Here is a 19,598-nt window from a genome sequence, read left to right as displayed (position 1 = left end):
CTAGGGGTTGTAGGTTTATGGTGGCCTGAGTGGGTTCCCAGAGACAGCTGTTTATCGTTGTCTCTGATTGGGGAGCCTATTTAGGTTGCCATTTGCCATGTTGGTTTTGTGGGTAGTTGTCCTTGTTTAGTTGCATGTGAGCACTACGTTGGTTTCACGGTTCATTTTGTTGTCTTTGTGAGTTTGTTAAGTGTTCTTCGTTTAATAAATAGAAGAATGGCTTCAAATTATGCTGCGCCTTGGTCCACTCCTTTAAATGGCCGTGACACTCATATATATATACTGTACTCTATTCTATTGTATTTTAGTCAATGCCACTTCAACCCTGCTGGTCCTAAAATGTATATATTTCTTAATTCCATTATTTTACTTTTAGATGTGTTTGTATTGCTGTGAATTGTTAGATATTACTGCACTGTTGGAGCTAGGAACACAAGCATTTCACTACACCCACAATAACATCTGCTAAATATGTGTATGTAACCAATAACATTTGATTTAATTTGAAATCTTATAGTAAGTCGTTTATAATTTGAATGTTAATATATTTAGAAAGCATTTCAATAATTTCAAGCCTCTATTCCCCCACTTTTGTTGAATATGAAAAAAATACATGAATTTTCCTATTTGTACCATATTTGTACAGTGTCCTTGAGTTTGTCCTCAAAAGTGACTACATCTCAGCAATTTGTAATTATTCTGGCCAAAAATCTGAGATTGAAATGTTTCTGTCAGTATAAACATTCCCAGGTTTTATTGCCCTCTCATAATAAATCATTCATGTTGGTTATATCTATTTAGGTTACATTTAACAGGCTAATGAGGAGCTGCATCTTCTGGGGAAAACAAAGATGCATTGTGGTACACACCTTCCAATTCATCCATTCATTTCCATAAAACGCATAGCCCCTTGTTGATTGTCCTTACATACAGTGAGCAAAGTATTGGGACAATGACATTTTGAAATGATACAATGACTATGGGGTTAAAGTGCAGACTGTTAGCTTTAATTTGAGGGTGTTTTCATCCATATCGGTTGAACCATTTATAAATTACATCACTTTTTGTACATAAACCCCCCATTTTAGGGGACCAAAAGTATTGGGACAAATTTACTTACGTGTATATATGTGTATTAAAGTAGTAAAAAGTTTAGTATTTAGTCCCATATTCATAGCACCCAATGACTACATCAAGATTGTGACTCTACACATGTATAGGATGCTTTTGCTGTTTTGATTGTGTTTCAGATTATTTTGTGCCCAATTCTAAATGAATGGTAAATAATGTAGTCATTTTGGAGTCACTTTTATTGTAAATAAGAATAGAATCTGTTTCTAAACACTTCTACATTAATGTGGATGTTACCATGATTATAGATAATCCTGAATGAATCATGAATAACGAGTGAGAAAGTTACATAAATATCAAACCCCCTCAAAATGCTAACCTCCCCTGTTATTGTAATGGTGAGAGGTTAGCATGTCTTGGGGGTATGATATAAAATGCTAACCTCCCCTGTTATTGTAATGGTGAGAGGTTAGCATGTCTTGGGGGTATGATATAAAATGCTAACCTCCCCTGTTATTGTAATGGTGAGAGGTTAGCATGTCTTGGGGGTATGATATAAAATGCTAACCTCCCCTTATATTGTAATGGTGAGAGGTTAGCATGTATTGGGGGTATGATATAAAATGCTAACCTCCCCTGTTATTGTAATGGTGAGAGGTTAGCATGTCTTGGGGTTATGATATAAAATGCTAACCTCCCCTGTTATTGTAATGGTGAGAGGTTAGCATGTCTTGGGTATCTTTCTCACTCATTTTGTCTAACGTTGGTAGCCAGTAGCCTAGTCGAAGATACATCATGCAATAGTGTCACTCTACACTTGAGACAGACCAAGTGGCACAAAAGTAAACCTTGCATTTTGAGGTTTAAAATACCCCTCTGATGGCCAAGTTGACATATTTTCAGAAATGCCGTTGGTTGGTGGATATAACGTCGAAGCTCTTTGATAGGCTGATGCATGATTTGTTACAGGAAATAATGTCTGCCACCTGCTCAGGTTAGCATATGGCTAAATGTTGCAGGTTATGTAAAGGAAACAGCTAACATGAGCGTTTTAGCCCTTGCAACTACGTCAATGATTTGAATTGGCTGATGCGCATTTTGAGATTTAAACTTAAATGTAAACTTTTTCTAATGTTCGCAAGTATGAACTATAGGTTTAGAAATAAATGTAATGGCCATTCTTCAGTAGTCCTCTCCAGTGATGCTGTGGGTCTGTATTGTCATGCCAACAAACACTACGGCTGCATCACAAATGATAATCAATCCCCTTTATGGTGCACTACTTTAGACCAGGGCCTGTGGGGAAAAGGTGATAATCAATCTCCTTTATTGTGCACTACTTTAGACCAGGGCCTGTGGGGAAAATGTGATAATCAATCCCCTTTATGGTGCACTACTTTAGACCAGGGCCTGTGGGGAAAAGGTGATAATCAATCCCCTTTATGGTGCACTACTTTAGACCAGGGCCTGTGGGGAAAAGGTGATAATCAATCCCCTTTACGGTGCACTACTTTAGACCAGGGCCTGTGGGGAAAGGGGTGTGGTTTGGGGTGTTGCTACTACTGCTGGTGGTGCTGAGTCTGAGACAAAGGGCGGTTGTCCATCCATTAGTTAGATTTCATTATGAAGACAGACGGCTGGAACCCTATGGAGAGGGAACCAGTCTTTTGTGTACAGTAGGGGTAGGGTTGGATAGGGATAGGGTTGGTTAGGGTTAGGGTTGGATAGGGATAGTGTTGGTTAGGGTTAGGGGTAGGGTTGGATAGGGTTAGGGGTAGGGTTGGTTAGGGGTAGTGTTGGTTAGGGATAGGGGTAGGGTTGGTTAGGGTTAGGGATAGGGGTAGGGTTGGTTAGGGTTAGGGTTGGTTAGGGTTCTACACAGCAGCATTTCTCCATCACCTCCTTGACAACAGGGTTACTATTTAGAGGAGGTGCTGCATTATTGACCAAATTAATGGACATTAGGTTTGGTTGGTCTACATGTACAGATTATTATCATTGGGCTATAACCTGTGCTCCTCTCCCCTGATTTTGTTTTAATTAATTTATACGGCATTGTTTAGGCTATTTCACTACCACGAGAAGATAAAGCTGTTCTGAGTAAAATAAAAGTTGGACGCAGAGATCTGGCGGATCTGTCCTGGCCTCTGATTGGTTGTCCCAATAGAGTTCCCAGTCCGTGAACATGGCTATAAAACCCTGCGCTGTCCCCCCTCTGCGCCAGAGCGCATCAGACCGTTGTGAAATAGAGACAGACCATAGACATGTTGTGAGCCAGAGAGCACGAGGTCAGTTAATTGAAACCGCTAAACCCAAACCGACATAGTTTTGGTGATTTGACTGAAGACTGGCAGATCTAACGGACATATTTAATGGTTATTCTATTCTCTCCCTGCTGGACTATTTTATTGGAATAATAACACTAAAATACTCCACCACAACTCGGTATCATCCCACGGCAAGGCAGTATCATCCCAGCGGCAAGGTGAGATTCTAACGGGACTCTGCATCTTTATAGTGGACCCATCAACTTCTGGAATCAGAGTTTGATTTGATATGATTAGATGATTTAATTAAAATTAGAAGTGAGCTTCCGGAGTATGGAGAGATGACGCACGGCTTTCCTGTCGCGCGCTCTGGGATATGGAACATATCAGGAATCACACGACATTTATCAACGCCGTCACTCCTAAAAAACAAATTTGACTTTTTCGTTGAATTGATAAATACCTCAATGCCATTAATGATCAAGAATGGAACAAGTATTTGTTTATCCATCTCTTTTACCGATAAAAACCTCTAAAAGTTTGAGAATAATAGAATAGGCTCTGACTCGAGTGAACAATTATTGATGCACTTTGGAAGGTAATCAAATGTTTTTATATGTTGACTGATTAGTAAAGAAGAAAATATAAATTTCCAAAAAGTTAGCATGGAGTTGGAAACATGATAGGATATTTGGACACTTACAGGGCAGGAAGATCGCTTACTACATACAGTATTGACTGTATGGCCTGAGTTTGAGTGACATGTGACTGATGACGGAAGGATGGATGGAAAGACATCAGAATGCTGCATGCAGAGAAACATGGAATGTAATTAGTATCGCAGTATTTACAGTAAACATAGTTTATATAATATATTACCACACAAAGCCTGGCGCAACAGATTATTACAGTATAATGGCATGGCTGCTTTTTAATGCCGATTTAATAATAATAATATTATTTCATTTGTAAAGCGCATTTCCTATGCTCAATGGCATACCATGTATAGGGCTATTCTAAGTTATATTAATTGTCTAATTCTGTGTGCATTTAGGGGGGGGGGGGGGGGGATTCAAATAGAATTGAGTTTTTACACTTCCAGGAGAAAGGCACTTTATGTTGCTGTTGACTGACTGGTCTGATAGAAGTCTTATAACGGGCTTGAAGCTTTTTTAAATGCATCCATTTATATAAGATAAACAAAATGGTAATGTTTAAACTGTTTTCAAGAACACGAAAAAGCACCATGCTGAAAGATCTGATTAGCATCATTTACTGTCTTTCCCACACACTAGTTCATTGATTAGCATCGTTTACTGTCTTTCCCACACACTACTTCATTGATTAGCATCATTTACTGTCTTTCCCACACACTAGTTCATTGATTAGCATCATTTACTGTCTTTCCCACACACTAGTTCATTGATTAGCATCATTTACTGTCTTTCCCACACACTAGTTCATTGATTAGCATCGTTTACTGTCTTCCCCACACACTAGTTCATTGATTAGCATCATTTACTGTCTTTCCCACACACTAGTTCATTGATTAGCATCATTTACTGTCTTTCCCACACACTAGTTCATTGATTAGCATCATTTACTGTCTTTCCCACACACTAGTTAATTGATTAGCATAATTTACTGTCTTTCCCACACACTAGTTCATTGATTAGCATCATTTACTGTCTTTCCCACACACTAGTTCATTGATTAGCATCATTTACTGTCTTTCCCACACACATTGCCTAATGCGTGCACAAGAGATTACACACATAGACACATGCCATATTTTGAAATAGTTATCTTGGAACCTTGCACACAGACACATTCAATCTTTTTAAATAGTTTGTTAACTGGGATACCTCATGTGGTTAAATTGTGGTGATGTTGAGGGATTCAGGGTTAAGGTAGGGTTAGTTAGGGTTGTGGCTTAGTTAGGGTTATGGGTTTGGGTTAGCAAGGGTATTGGTTAATGGTTAGAGGTAGTTAGGATATTGGTTATGGGATAGAGATAGTTAACGTATTGGTTATGGGATAGAGATAGTTAACGTATTGGTTATGGGTTAGAGATAGTTAGCGTATTGGTTATGGGTTAGAGGTAGTTAGGGTTATGGTTAGAGGTAGTTAGGGTCTTGGTTATGTGTTGGAGGTAGTTAGGGTTATTGGTTAGAGGTAGTTTGGGGTATGGTTAGAGGTAGTTTGGGGTATGGTTAGAGGTAGTTTGGGTCTTGGTTATGTGTTGGAGGTAGTTAGGGTTATTGGTTAGAGGTAGTTTGGGGTATGGTTAGAGGTAGTTTGGGGTATGGTTAGAGGTAGTTTGGGGTATGGTTAGAGGAAGTTAGGGTCTTGGTTATGTGTTGGAGGTAGTTAGGGTTATTGGTTAGAGGTATTGATGGTCTTGATTATGGGTTAGAGGTAGTCAGGGTCTTGATTATGGGTTAGACTTAGTTAGGGTTATGGGTTAGAGGTAGTTGGACCTTGGTTATGGGTTCAAGGTAGTTAGGATCTTGGTTATGGGTTAGAGTTAGTTAGTGTATTGGTTATGGTTAGAGGTAGTTAGCGTATTGGTTATGGGTTAGAGTTAGTTAGTGTATTGGTTATGGTTAGAGGTAGTTAGCGTATTGGTTATGGTTAGAGGAAGTTAGGGTCTTGGTTATGGGTTAGAGGTAGTTGGACCTTGGTTATGGGTTAGCGGTAGTTAGGGTCTTGGTTAGGGGTTAGAGGTAGTTGTGGTCTTGGTTATGGGTTAGAGATAGTTAGGGTTATGGGTTAGAGGTAGTTGGGGTCTTGGTTATGGGTTAGAGGTAGTTAGGGTTATGGGTTAGAGGTAGTTGGCGTCTTGGTTATGGGTTAGAGATAGTTAGGGTTATGGGTTAGAGATAGTTAGGGTTATGGGTTAGAGGTAGTTAGGGTCTTGGTTATGGGTTAGATGTAGTTAGGATCTTGGTTATGGGTTAGAGGTAGTTAGGGTCTTGGTTATGGGTTAGAGATAGTTAGGGTTATGGGTTAGAGATAGTTAGGGTTATGGGTTAGAGGTAGTTAGGGTTATGGGTTAGAGATAGTTAGGGTTATGGGTTAGAGATAGTTAGGGTCTTGGTTATGGGTTAGAGATAGTTGGACCTTGGTTATGGGTTCAAGGTAGTTAGGATCTTGGTTATGGGTTAGATGTAGTTAGGGTCTTGGTTATGGGTTAGATGTTAGAGGTAGTTAGGGTCTTGGTTATGGGTTAGATGTAGTTAGGATCTTGGTTATGGGTTAGAGGTAGTTAGGGTCTTGGTTATGGGTTAGAGATAGTTGGACCTTGGTTATGGGTTCAAGGTAGTTAGGGTCTTGGTTATGGGTTAGATGTTAGATGTAGTTAGGGTCTTGGTTATGGGTTAGATGTTAGATGTAGTTAGGGTCTTGGTTATGGGTTAGATGTTAGATGTAGTTAGGGTCTTGGTTATGGGTTAGATGTTAGATGTAGTTAGGGTCTTGGTTATGGGTTAGATGTTAGAGATAGTTAGGGTCTTGGTTATGGGTTAGATGTTAGAGATAGTTAGGGTCTTGGTTATGGGTTAGATGTTAGATGTAGTTAGGGTCTTGGTTATGGGTTAGATGTTAGAGATAGTTAGGGTCTTGGTTATGGGTTAGATGTTAGATGTAGTTAGGGTCTTGGTTATGGGTTAGATGTTAGATGTAGTTAGGGTCTTGGTTATGGGTTAGATGTTAGAGATAGTTAGGGTCTTGGTTATGGGTTAGATGTTAGAGATAGTTAGGGTCTTGGTTATGGGTTAGATGTTAGAGATAGTTAGGGTCTTGGTTATGGGTTAGATGTTAGATGTAGTTAGGGTCTTGGTTATGGGTTAGATGTTAGATGTAGTTAGGGTCTTGGTTATGGGTTAGATGTTAGAGATAGTTAGGGTCTTGGTTATGGGTTAGATGTTAGATGTAGTTAGGGTCTTGGTTATGGGTTAGATGTTAGATGTAGTTAGGGTCTTGGTTATGGGTTAGATGTTAGAGATAGTTAGGGTCTTGGTTATGGGTTAGATGTTAGAGATAGTTAGGGTCTTGGTTATGGGTTAGATGTTAGATGTAGTTAGGGTCTTGGTTATGGGTTAGATGTTAGAGATAGTTAGGGTCTTGGTTATGGGTTAGATGTTAGATGTAGTTAGGGTCTTGGTTATGGGTTAGATGTTAGATGTAGTTAGGGTCTTGGTTATGGGTTAGATGTTAGAGATAGTTAGGGTCTTGGTTATGGGTTAGATGTTAGAGATAGTTAGGGTCTTGGTTATGGGTTAGATGTTAGAGATATGTTTTGTCTATGAGATCAAACCAATTAACCGTCACTTCAAAGAGCTGGTCTTCTTCAGGTTGACGTCTGTCTGCTACAGTCTGTCTGTCTGCTACAGTCTGTCTGTCTGCTACAGTCTGCCTGTCTGCTACAGTCTGTCTGTCTGCTACAGCCTGTCTGTCTGCTACAGTCTGTCTGTCTGCTACAGTCTGTCTGTCTGCTACAGCCTGTCTGTCTGCTACAGCCTGTCTGTCTGCTACAGTCTGTCTGTCTGCTACAGTCTGTCTGTCTGCTACAGCCTGTCTGTCTGCTACAGTCTGTCTGTCTGCTACAGCCTGTCTGTCTGCTACAGAGGTTCTCGTTACGGCTGCTTGGCAAGGCTCACTACTGCTGGCTACACATCTAGCATTACTGATCTCATATGTATATACTGTATTCTATACTATTCTACAGTATCTCATTCACGTAATAAAGTTTACACATCTAGCATTACTGATCTCATATGTATATACTGTATTCTATACTATTCTACAGTATCTCATTCACGTAATAAAGTTTACACATCTAGCATTACTGATCTCATATGTATATACTGTATTCTATACTATTCTACAGTATCTCATTCACGTAATAAAGTTTACACATCTAGCATTACTGATCTCATATGTATATACTGTATTCTATACTATTCTACAGTATCTCATTCACGTAATAAAGTTTACATATCTAGCATTACTGATCTCATATGTATATACTGTATTCTATACTATTCTACAGTATCTCATTCACGTAATAAAGTTTACATATCTAGCATTACTGATCTCATATGTATATACTGTATTCTATACTATTCTACAGTATCTCATTCACGTAATAAAGTTTACACATCTAGCATTACTGATCTCATATGTATATACTGTATTCTATACTATTCTACAGTATCTCATTCACGTAATAAAGTTTACACATCTAGCATTACTGATCTCATATGTATATACTGTATTCTATACTATTCTACAGTATCTCATTCACGTAATAAAGTTTACATATCTAGCATTACTGATCTCATATGTATATACTGTATTCTATACTATTCTACAGTATCTCATTCACGTAATAAAGTTTACATATCTAGCATTACTGATCTCATATGTATATACTGTATTCTATACTATTCTACAGTATCTCATTCACGTAATAAAGTTTACATATCTAGCATTACTGATCTCATATGTATATACTGTATTCTATACTATTCTACAGTATCTCATTCACGTAATAAAGTTTACATATCTAGCATTACTCATCTCATATGTATATACTGTTTTCTATACTATTCTACAGTATCTCATTCACGTAATAAAGTTTACATATCTAGCATTACTCATCTCATATGTATATACTGTATTCTATACTATTCTACAGTATCTCATTCACGTAATAAAGTTTACATATCTAGCATTACTGATCTCATATGTATATACTGTATTCTATACTATTCTACAGTATCTCATTCACGTAATAAAGTTTACATATCTAGCATTACTCATCTCATATGTATATACTGTTTGTCTATACTATTCTACAGTATCTCATGGGTCTTGGTTATGGGTTAGAGTTAGTTAGGGTCTTGGTTATGTTGTGTAATTTGTTATATATTACTGCACTGTCGGAGCTAGAAGCACAAGCATTTCACTACAGCCAATAACATCTGCTAATCACGTGTATGTGACCAATAAGATTTTATTAAATTTACAGGATGGCAACATTAAACCTTTAAGATACGGTCCTAATGAACTGTAATGTGTCAGACAGTAGTGGGCTGGGTGGTTTGTAATGTGTGTGTCAGACAGTAATGGGCTGGGTGGTTTGTAATGTGTGTGTCAGACAGTAGTGGGCTGGGTGGTTTGTAATGTGTGTGTCAGACAGTAATGGGCTGGGTGGTTTGTAATGTGTGTGTCAGACAGTAGTGGGCTGGGTGGTTTGTAATGTGTGTGTCAGACAGTAGTGGGCTGGGTGGTCTGTAATGTGTGTGTCAGACAGTAGTGGGCTGGGTGGTTTGTAATGTGTGTGTCAGACAGTAGTGGGCTGGGTGGTTTGTAATGTGAGGAGGAGGGTTAGGTTAGTATATAGAGGACAGATAGGAGGGTTAGGTTAGTATATAGAGGACAGATAGGAGGGTTAGGTAAGTATATAGAGGACAGATAGGAGGGTTAGTGTATAGAGGACAGATAGGAGGGTTAGGTTAGTGTATAGAGGACAGATAGGAGGGTTAGTATATAGAGGACAGATAGGAGGGTTAGTATATAGAGGACAGATAGGAGGGTTAGTGTATAGAGCACAGATAGGAGGGTTAGTGTATAGAGGACAGATAGGAGGGTTAGGTTAGTGTATAGAGGACAGATAGGAGGCTTAGGTTAGTATATAGAGGACAGATAGGAGGGTTAGTGTATAGAGGACAGATAGGAGGGTTGGGTTAGTATATAGAGGACAGATAGGAGGGTTAGGTTAGTGTATAGAGGACAGATAGGAGGGTTAGTGTATAGAGGACAGATAGGAGGGTTAGTGTATAGAGGACAGATAGAAGGGTTGGGTTAGTGTATAGAGGACAGATAGGAGGGTTGGGTTAGTATATATAGGACAGATAGAAGGGTTGGGTTAGTGTATAGTGGACAGATAGGAGGGTTAGTGTATAGAGGACAGATAGGAGGGTTAGGTTAGTGTATAGAGGACAGATAGGAGGGTTAGGTTAGTATATAGAGGACAGATAGGAGGGTTAGTGTATAGAGGACAGATAGAAGGGTTGGGTTAGTGTATAGAGGACAGATAGGAGGGTTAGGTTAGTATATAGAGGACAGATAGGAGGGTTGGGTTAGTATATAGAGGACAGATAGGAGGGTTAGGTTAGTGTATAGAGGACAGATAGGAGGGTTAGTATATAGAGGACAGATAGGAGGGTTAGTATATAGAGGACAGATAGGAGGGTTAGTATATAGAGGACAGATAGGAGGGTTGGTGTATAGAGGACAGATAGGAGGGTTGGGTTAGTGTATAGAGGACAGATAGGAGGGTTGGGTTAGTATATATAGGACAGATAGAAGGGTTGGGTTAGTGTATAGAGGACAGATAGGAGGGTTAGTGTATAGAGGACAGATAGGAGGGTTAGGTTAGTGTATAGAGGACAGATAGGAGGGTTAGGTTAGTATATAGAGGACAGATAGGAGGGTTAGTGTATAGAGGACAGATAGGAGGGTTGGGTTAGTATATAGAGGACAGATAGGAGGGTTAGGTTAGTGTATAGAGGACAGATAGGAGGGTTAGTGTATAGAGGACAGATAGGAGGGTTAGTGTATAGAGGACAGATAGAAGGGTTGGGTTAGTGTATAGAGGACAGATAGGAGGGTTGGGTTAGTATATATAGGACAGATAGAAGGGTTGGGTTAGTGTATAGAGGACAGATAGGAGGGTTAGTGTATAGAGGACAGATAGGAGGGTTAGGTTAGTGTATAGAGGACAGATAGGAGGGTTAGGTTAGTATATAGAGGACAGATAGGAGGGTTAGTGTATAGAGGACAGATAGAAGGGTTGGGTTAGTGTATAGAGGACAGATAGGAGGGTTAGGTTAGTATATAGAGGACAGATAGGAGGGTTGGGTTAGTATATAGAGGACAGATAGGAGGGTTAGGTTAGTGTATAGAGGACAGATAGGAGGGTTAGTATATAGAGGACAGATAGGAGGGTTAGTATATAGAGGACAGATAGGAGGGTTAGTATATAGAGGACAGATAGGAGGGTTGGTGTATAGAGGACAGATAGGAGGGTTAGGTTAGTGTATAGAGGACAGATAGGAGGGTTGGGTTAGTGTATAGAGGACAGATAGGAGGGTTAGGTTAGTGTATAGAGGACAGATAGGAGGGTTAGGTTAGTATATAGAGGACAGATAGGAGGGTTAGTGTATAGAGGACAGATAGGAGGGTTGGGTTAGTATATAGAGGACAGATAGGAGGGTTAGGTTAGTGTATAGAGGACAGATAGGAGGGATAGTATATAGAGGACAGATAGGAGGGTTAGTATATAGAGGACAGATAGGAGGGTTAGTATATAGAGGACAGATAGGAGGGTTAGTGTATAGAGGACAGATAGGAGGGTTAGTGTATAGAGGACAGATAGAAGGGTTGGGTTAGTGTATAGAGGACAGATAGGAGGGTTGGGTTAGTATATATAGGACAGATAGAAGGGTTGGGTTAGTGTATAGAGGACAGATAGGAGGGTTAGTGTATAGAGGACAGATAGGAGGGTTAGGTTAGTGTATAGAGGACAGATAGGAGGGTTAGGTTAGTATATAGAGGACAGATAGGAGGGTTAGTGTATAGAGGACAGATAGAAGGGTTGGGTTAGTGCATAGAGGACAGATAGGAGGGTTGGGTTAGTGTATAGAGGACAGATAGAAGGGTTGGGTTAGTGTATAGAGGACAGATAGGAGGGTTGAGTTAGTGTATAGAGGACAGATAGGAGGGTTGGGTTAGTGTATAGAGGACAGATAGAAGGGTTGGGTTAGTGTATAGAGGACAGATAGGAGGGTTGGGTTAGTGTATAGAGGACAGATAGGAGGGTTGGGTTAGTATATAGAGGACAGATAGGAGGGTTGGGTTAGTGTATAGAGGACAGATAGGAGGGTTAGGTTAGTGTATAGAGGACAGATAGGAGGGTTAGGTTAGTGTATATAGGACAGATAGGAGGGTTAGTGTATAGAGGACAGATAGGAGGGTTAGGTTAGTGTATAGAGAACAGATAGAAGGGTTGGGTTAGTGTATAGAGGACAGATAGGAGGGTTGGGTTAGTATATAGAGGACAGATAGGAGGGTTAGTGTATAGAGGACAGATAGGAGGGTTGGTGTATAGAGGACAGATAGGAGGGTTAGGTTAGTGTATAGAGGACAGATAGGAGGGTTGGGTTAGTGTATAGAGGACAGATAGGAGGGTTGGGTAAGTGTATAGAGGACAGATAGGAGGGTTGGGTAAGTGTATAGAGGACAGATAGGAGGGTTGGGTAAGTGTATAGAGGACAGATAGGAGGGTTGGGTTAGTGTATAGAGGACAGATAGGATGGTTAGTGTATAGAGGACAGATAGGAGGGTTCGTGTATAGAGGACAGATAGAAGGGTTGGGTTAGTGTATAGAGGACAGATAGGAGGGTTGGGTTAGTGTATAGAGGACAGATAGAAGGGTTGGGTTAGTGTATAGAGGACAGATAGGAGGGTTAGTGTATAGAGGACAGATAGGAGGGTTAGGTTAGTGTATAGAGGACAGATAGGAGGGTTAGTATATAGAGGACATATAGGAGGGTTGGGTAAGTGTATAGAGGACAGATAGGAGGGTTGGGTTAGTGTATAGAGGACAGATAGGAGGGTTGGGTAAGTGTATAGAGGACAGATAGGAGGGTTGGGTAAGTGTATAGAGGACAGATAGGAGGGTTGGGTTAGTGTATAGAGGACAGATAGGATGGTTAGTGTATAGAGGACAGATAGGAGGGTTAGTGTATAGAGGACAGATAGGAGGGTTAGTGTATAGAGGACAGATAGGAGGGTTAGGTTAGTGTATATAGGACAGATAGGAGGGTTGGGTTAGTGTATAGAGGACAGATAGGAGGGTTGGGTTAGTGTATAGAGGACAGATAGGAGGGTTGGGTTAGTGTATAGAGGACAGATAGAAGGGTTGGGTTCGTGTATAGAGGACAGATAGGAGGGTTGGGTTAGTGTATAGAGGACAGATAGAAGGGTTGGGTTAGTGTATAGAGGACAGATAGGAGGGTTAGTGTATAGAGGACAGATAGGAGGGTTAGTGTATAGAGGACAGATAGGAGGGTTAGGTTAGTGTATAGAGGACAGATAGGAGGGTTAGGTTAGTATATAGAGGACAGATAGGAGGGTTAGTGTATAGAGGACAGATAGAAGGGTTGGGTTAGTGTATAGAGGACAGATAGGAGGGTTGGGTTAGTATATATAGGACAGATAGAAGGGTTGGGTTAGTGTATAGAGGACAGATAAGAGGGTTAGTGTATAGAGGACAGATAGGAGGGTTAGGTTAGTGTATAGAGGACAGATAGGAGGGTTAGGTTAGTATATAGAGGACAGATAGGAGGGTTAGTGTATATAGGACAGATAGAAGGGTTGGGTTAGTGTATAGAGGACAGATAGGAGGGTTGGGTTAGTGTATAGAGGACAGATAGAAGGGTTGGGTTAGTGTATAGAGGACAGATAGGAGGGTTAAGTTAGTGTATAGAGGACAGATAGGAGGGTTGGGTTAGTGTATAGAGGACAGATAGAAGGGTTGGGTTAGTGTATAGAGGACAGATAGAAGGGTTGGGTTAATGTATAGAGGACAGATAGGAGGGTTGGGTTAGTGTATAGAGGACAGATAGGAGGGTTGGGTTAGTGTATAGAGGACAGATAGGAGGGTTGGGTTAGTGTATAGAGGACAGATAGGAGGGTTGGGTTAGTGTATAGAGGACAGATAGGAGGGTTAGGTTAGTGTATAGAGGACAGATAGGAGGGTTGGGTTAGTGTATAGAGGACAGATAGGAGGGTTAGGTTAGTGTATAGAGGACAGATAGGAGGGTTAGGTTAGTGTATAGAGGACAGATAGGAGGGTTAGGTTAGTGTATAGAGAACAGATAGAAGGGTTGGGTTAGTGTATAGAGGACAGATAGGAGGGTTGGGTTAGTATATAGAGGACAGATAGGAGGATTAGTGTATAGAGGACAGATAGGAGGGTTGGTGTATAGAGGACAGATAGGAGGGTTAGGTTAGTGTATATAGGACAGATAGGAGGGTTGGGTTAGTGTATAGAGGACAGATAGGAGGGTTGGGTAAGTGTATAGAGGACAGATAGGAGGGTTGGGTAAGTGTATAGAGGACAGATAGGAGGGTTGGGTAAGTGTATAGAGGACAGATAGGAGGGTTGGGTTAGTGTATAGAGGACAGATAGGATGGTTAGTGTATAGAGGACAGATAGGAGGGTTAGTGTATAGAGGACAGATAGAAGGGTTGGGTTAGTGTATAGAGGACAGATAGGAGGGTTGGGTTAGTGTATAGAGGACAGATAGAAGGGTTGGGTTAGTGTATAGAGGACAGATAGGAGGGTTAGTGTATAGAGGACAGATAGGAGGGTTAGGTTAGTGTATAGAGGACAGATAGGAGGGTTAGTATATAGAGGACAGATAGGAGGGTTGGGTAAGTGTATAGAGGACAGATAGGAGGGTTGGGTTAGTGTATAGAGGACAGATAGGAGGGTTGGGTAAGTGTATAGAGGACAGATAGGAGGGTTGGGTAAGTGTATAGAGGACAGATAGGAGGGTTGGGTTAGTGTATAGAGGACAGATAGGATGGTTAGTGTATAGAGGACAGATAGGAGGGTTAGTGTATAGAGGACAGATAGGAGGGTTAGTGTATAGAGGACAGATAGGAGGGTTAGGTTAGTGTATAGAGGACAGATAGGAGGGTTGGGTTAGTGTATAGAGGACAGATAGGAGGGTTGGGTTAGTGTATAGAGGACAGATAGGAGGGTTGGGTTAGTGTATAGAGGACAGATAGGAGGGTTGGGTTAGTGTATAGAGGACAGATAGCAGGGTTGGGTTCGTGTATAGAGGACAGATAGGAGGGTTGGGTTAGTGTATAGAGGACAGATAGAAGGGTTGGGTTAGTGTATAGAGGACAGATAGGAGGGTTAGTGTATAGAGGACAGATAGGAGGGTTAGTGTATAGAGGACAGATAGGAGGGTTAGGTTAGTGTATAGAGGACAGATAGGAGGGTTAGGTTAGTATATAGAGGACAGATAGGAGGGTTAGTGTATAGAGGACAGATAGAAGGGTTGGGTTAGTGTATGGAGGACAGATAGGAGGGTTGGGTTAGTGTATAGAGGACAGATAGGAGGGTTAGTGTATATAGGACAGATAGAAGGGTTGGGTTAGTGTATAGAGGACAGATAGGAGGGTTGGGTTAGTGTATAGAGGACAGATAGAAGGGTTGGGTTAGTGTATAGAGGACAGATAGGAGGGTTGGGTTAGTATATATAGGACAGATAGAAGGGTTGGGTTAGTGTATAGAGGACAGATAGGAGGGTTGAGTTAGTGTATAGAGGACAGATAGGAGGGTTGGGTTAGTGTATAGAGGACAGATAGAAGGGTTGGGTTAGTGTATAGAGGACAGATAGGAGGGTTGGGTTAGTGTATAGAGGACAGATAGGAGGGTTAGGTTAGTGTATAGAGGACAGATAGGAGGGTTAGGTTAGTGTATAGAGGACAGATAGGAGGGTTAGGTTAGTGTATAGAGAACAGATAGAAGGGTTGGGTTAGTGTATAGAGGACAGATAGGAGGGTTGGGTTAGTATATAGAGGACAGATAGGAGGGTTAGTGTATAGAGGACAGATAGGAGGGTTGGTGTATAGAGGACAGATAGGAGGGTTAGGTTAGTGTATAGAGGACAGATAGGAGGGTTGGGTTAGTGTATAGAGGACAGATAGGAGGGTTGGGTAAGTGTATAGAGGACAGATAGGAGGGTTGGGTAAGTGTATAGAGGACAGATAGGAGGGTTGGGTAAGTGTATAGAGGACAGATAGGAGGGTTGGGTTAGTGTATAGAGGACAGATAGGATGGTTAGTGTATAGAGGACAGATAGGAGGGTTAGTGTATAGAGGACAGATAGAAGGGTTGGGTTAGTGTATAGAGGACAGATAGGAGGGTTGGGTTAGTGTATAGAGGACAGATAGAAGGGTTGGGTTAGTGTATAGAGGACAGATAGGAGGGTTAGTGTATAGAGGACAGATAGGAGGGTTAGGTTAGTGTATAGAGGACAGATAGGAGGGTTAGTATATAGAGGACAGATAGGAGGGTTGGGTTAGTGTATAGAGGACAGATAGGAGGGTTGGGTAAGTGTATAGAGGACAGATAGGAGGGTTGGGTAAGTGTATAGAGGACAGATAGGAGGGTTGGGTTAGTGTATAGAGGACAGATAGGATGGTTAGTGTATAGAGGACAGATAGGAGGGTTAGTGTATAGAGGACAGATAGGAGGGTTAGTGTATAGAGGACAGATAGGGGGGTTGGGTTAGTGTATAGAGGACAGATAGGAGGGTTGGGTTAGTGTATAGAGGACAGATAGGAGGGTTGGGTTAGTGTATAGAGGACAGATAGGAGGGTTGGGTTAGTGTATAGAGGACAGATAGGAGGGTTGGGTTAGTGTATAGAGGACAGATAGAAGGGTTGGGTTCGTGTATAGAGGACAGATAGGAGGGTTGGGTTAGTGTATAGAGGACAGATAGAAGGGTTGGGTTAGTGTATAGAGGACAGATAGGAGGGTTAGTGTATAGAGGACAGATAGGAGGGTTAGGTTAGTGTATAGAGGACAGATAGGAGGGTTAGGTTAGTATATAGAGGACAGATAGGAGGGTTAGTGTATAGAGGACAGATAGAAGGGTTGGGTTAGTGTATAGAGGACAGATAGGAGGGTTGGGTTAGTATATATAGGACAGATAGAAGGGTTGGGTTAGTGTATAGAGGACAGATAGGAGGGTTAGTGTATAGAGGACAGATAGGAGGGTTAGGTTAGTGTATAGAGGACAGATAGGAGGGTTAGGTTAGTATATAGAGGACAGATAGGAGGGTTAGTGTATATAGGACAGATAGAAGGGTTGGGTTAGTGTATAGAGGACAGATAGGAGGGTTGGGTTAGTGTATAGAGGACAGATAGAAGGGTTGGGTTAGTGTATAGAGGACAGATAGGAGGGTTGAGTTAGTGTATAGAGGACAGATAGGAGGGTTGGGTTAGTGTATAGAGGACAGATAGAAGGGTTGGGTTAGTGTATAGAGGACAGATAGGAGGGTTGGGTTAGTGTATAGAGGACAGATAGGAGGGTTGGGTTAGTGTATAGAGGACAGATAGGATGGTTAGTGTATAGAGGACAGATAGGAGGGTTAGTGTATAGAGGACAGATAGAAGGGTTGGGTTAGTGTATAGAGGACAGATAGGAGGGTTGGGTTAGTGTATAGAGGACAGATAGAAGGGTTGGGTTAGTGTATAGAGGACAGATAGGAGGGTTAGTGTATAGAGGACAGATAGGAGGGTTAGGTTAGTGTATAGAGGACAGATAGGAGGGTTAGTATATAGAGGACAGATAGGAGGGTTGGGTAAGTGTATAGAGGACAGATAGGAGGGTTGGGTAAGTGTATAGAGGACAGATAGGAGGGTTGGGTTAGTGTATAGAGGACAGATAGGATGGTTAGTGTATAGAGGACAGATAGGAGGGTTAGTGTATAGAGGACAGATAGGAGGGTTAGTTTATAGAGGACAGATAGGAGGGTTGGGTTAGTGTATAGAGGACAGATAGGAGGGTTGGGTTAGTGTATAGAGGACAGATAGGAGGGTTGGGTCCTCCCTCCAGATGTTCTATCAAGCAGCTCTTTCATACTGACCATCGCCAACATGCCCTCGGCATTATGGGCCACATGACTGGCGAACCCTGCGAAACAAAGTCCCTCTGTGTCCTGATATATATATATATATACACACACACACACACACACACACAGAGAGAGAGAGAGAGAGAGAGATATTGACAGACGCACTAAAATAGATGTTCTTAAAGAGCAGAACAGTAACCACTGAAGAATCTTCCACACCAGTAGTGAAAGGGGGTTGTCCAACTGAATGTATTCAACTGAAATGGGAATGATAGAAGTGCGGGCCTTAATCGACAGGCCTGGGGAACAGTGGGTTAACTGCCTTGCTCAGGGCCCGGGGAACAGTGGGTTAACTGCCTTGCTCAGGGCCCGGGGAACAGTGGGTTAACTGCCTTGCTCAGGGCCCGGGGAACAGTGGGTTAACTGCCTTGCTCAGGGCCCGGGGAACAGTGGGTTAACTGCCTTGCTCAGGGCCCGGTGAACAGTGGGTTAACTGCCTTGCTCAGGGCCCGGGGAACAGTGGTTTAACTGCCTTGCTCAGGGCCCGGTGAACAGTGGGTTAACTGCCTTGCTCAGGGCCCGGGGAACAGTGGGTTAACTGCCTTGCTCAGGGCCCGGTGAACAGTGGGTTAACTGCCTTGCTCAGGGCCCGGTGAACAGTGGGTTAACTGCCTTGCTCAGGGCCCGGTGAACAGTGGGTTAACTGCCTTGCTCAGGGCCCGGTGAACAGTGGGTTAACTGCCTTGCTCAGGGCCCGGGGAACAGTGGGTTAACTGCCTTGCTCAGGGCCCGGTGAACAGTGGGTTAACTGCCTTGCTCAGGGCCCGGGGAACAGTGGGTTAACTGCCTTGCTCAGGGCCCGGTGAACAGTGGGTTAACTGCCTTGCTCAGGGCCCGGGGAACAGTGGGTTAACTGCCTTGCTCAGGGGCAGAACCACACATTTGTACTTTGTCAGCTCTGGGATTCGATCCAGCAACCTTCCAGTTACTGGCCCAACGCTTTAACTACACGGTCCCGTGTGGCTCAGTTGGTAGAGCATGGCGCTTGCAACGCCAGGGTTGTGGGTTCATTCCCCACGGGGGGACCAGGATGAATATGTATGAACTTTCCAATTTGTAAGTCGCTCTGGATAAGAGCGTCTGCTAAATGACTTAAATGTAAATGTAACTACTAGGCTACCTGATGGTTACTAGTCCAAACCTTTAACCACTAGGCTACCTGATGGTTACTAGTCCAAACCTTTAACCACTAGGCTACCTGATGGTTACTAGTCCAAACCTTTAACCACTAGGCTACCTGATGGTTACTAGTCCAAACCTTTAACCACTAGGCTACCTGCTGGTTACTAGTCCAAACCTTTAACCACTAGGCTACCTGCTGGTTACTAGTCCAAACCTTTAACCACTAGGCTACCTGATGGTTACTAGTCCAAACCTTTAACCACTAGGCTACCTGATGGTTACTGGCCCAACGCTTTAACCACTAGGCTACCTGATGGTTACTAGTCCAAACCTTTAACCACTAGG

General features: G+C 42.1%; 1 protein-coding gene across 1 annotated transcript in view; it reads left to right on the top strand.

The window, feature by feature from the left end:
• Positions 1-3,308: 3,308 nt before the first annotated feature.
• Positions 3,309-19,598, top strand: part of LOC139574871 (endothelin receptor type B-like) — an 82,270-nt gene continuing 65,980 nt past the window's right edge. The window contains exon 1 of the mRNA XM_071399840.1: positions 3,309-3,556. The gene's annotated coding sequence lies outside the window, so the exon portion shown is untranslated. The remainder of the gene's footprint in view (positions 3,557-19,598) is intronic.

The sequence above is a fragment of the Salvelinus alpinus genome, chromosome 4 (genome assembly GCF_045679555.1).
Source record: "Salvelinus alpinus chromosome 4, SLU_Salpinus.1, whole genome shotgun sequence".
In the NCBI taxonomy this organism is placed as follows: Eukaryota; Metazoa; Chordata; class Actinopteri; order Salmoniformes; family Salmonidae; genus Salvelinus; species Salvelinus alpinus.
The sequence above is the reverse complement of the archived record's forward strand: the minus strand, read 5'-3'. Positions and strand labels throughout refer to the sequence as shown.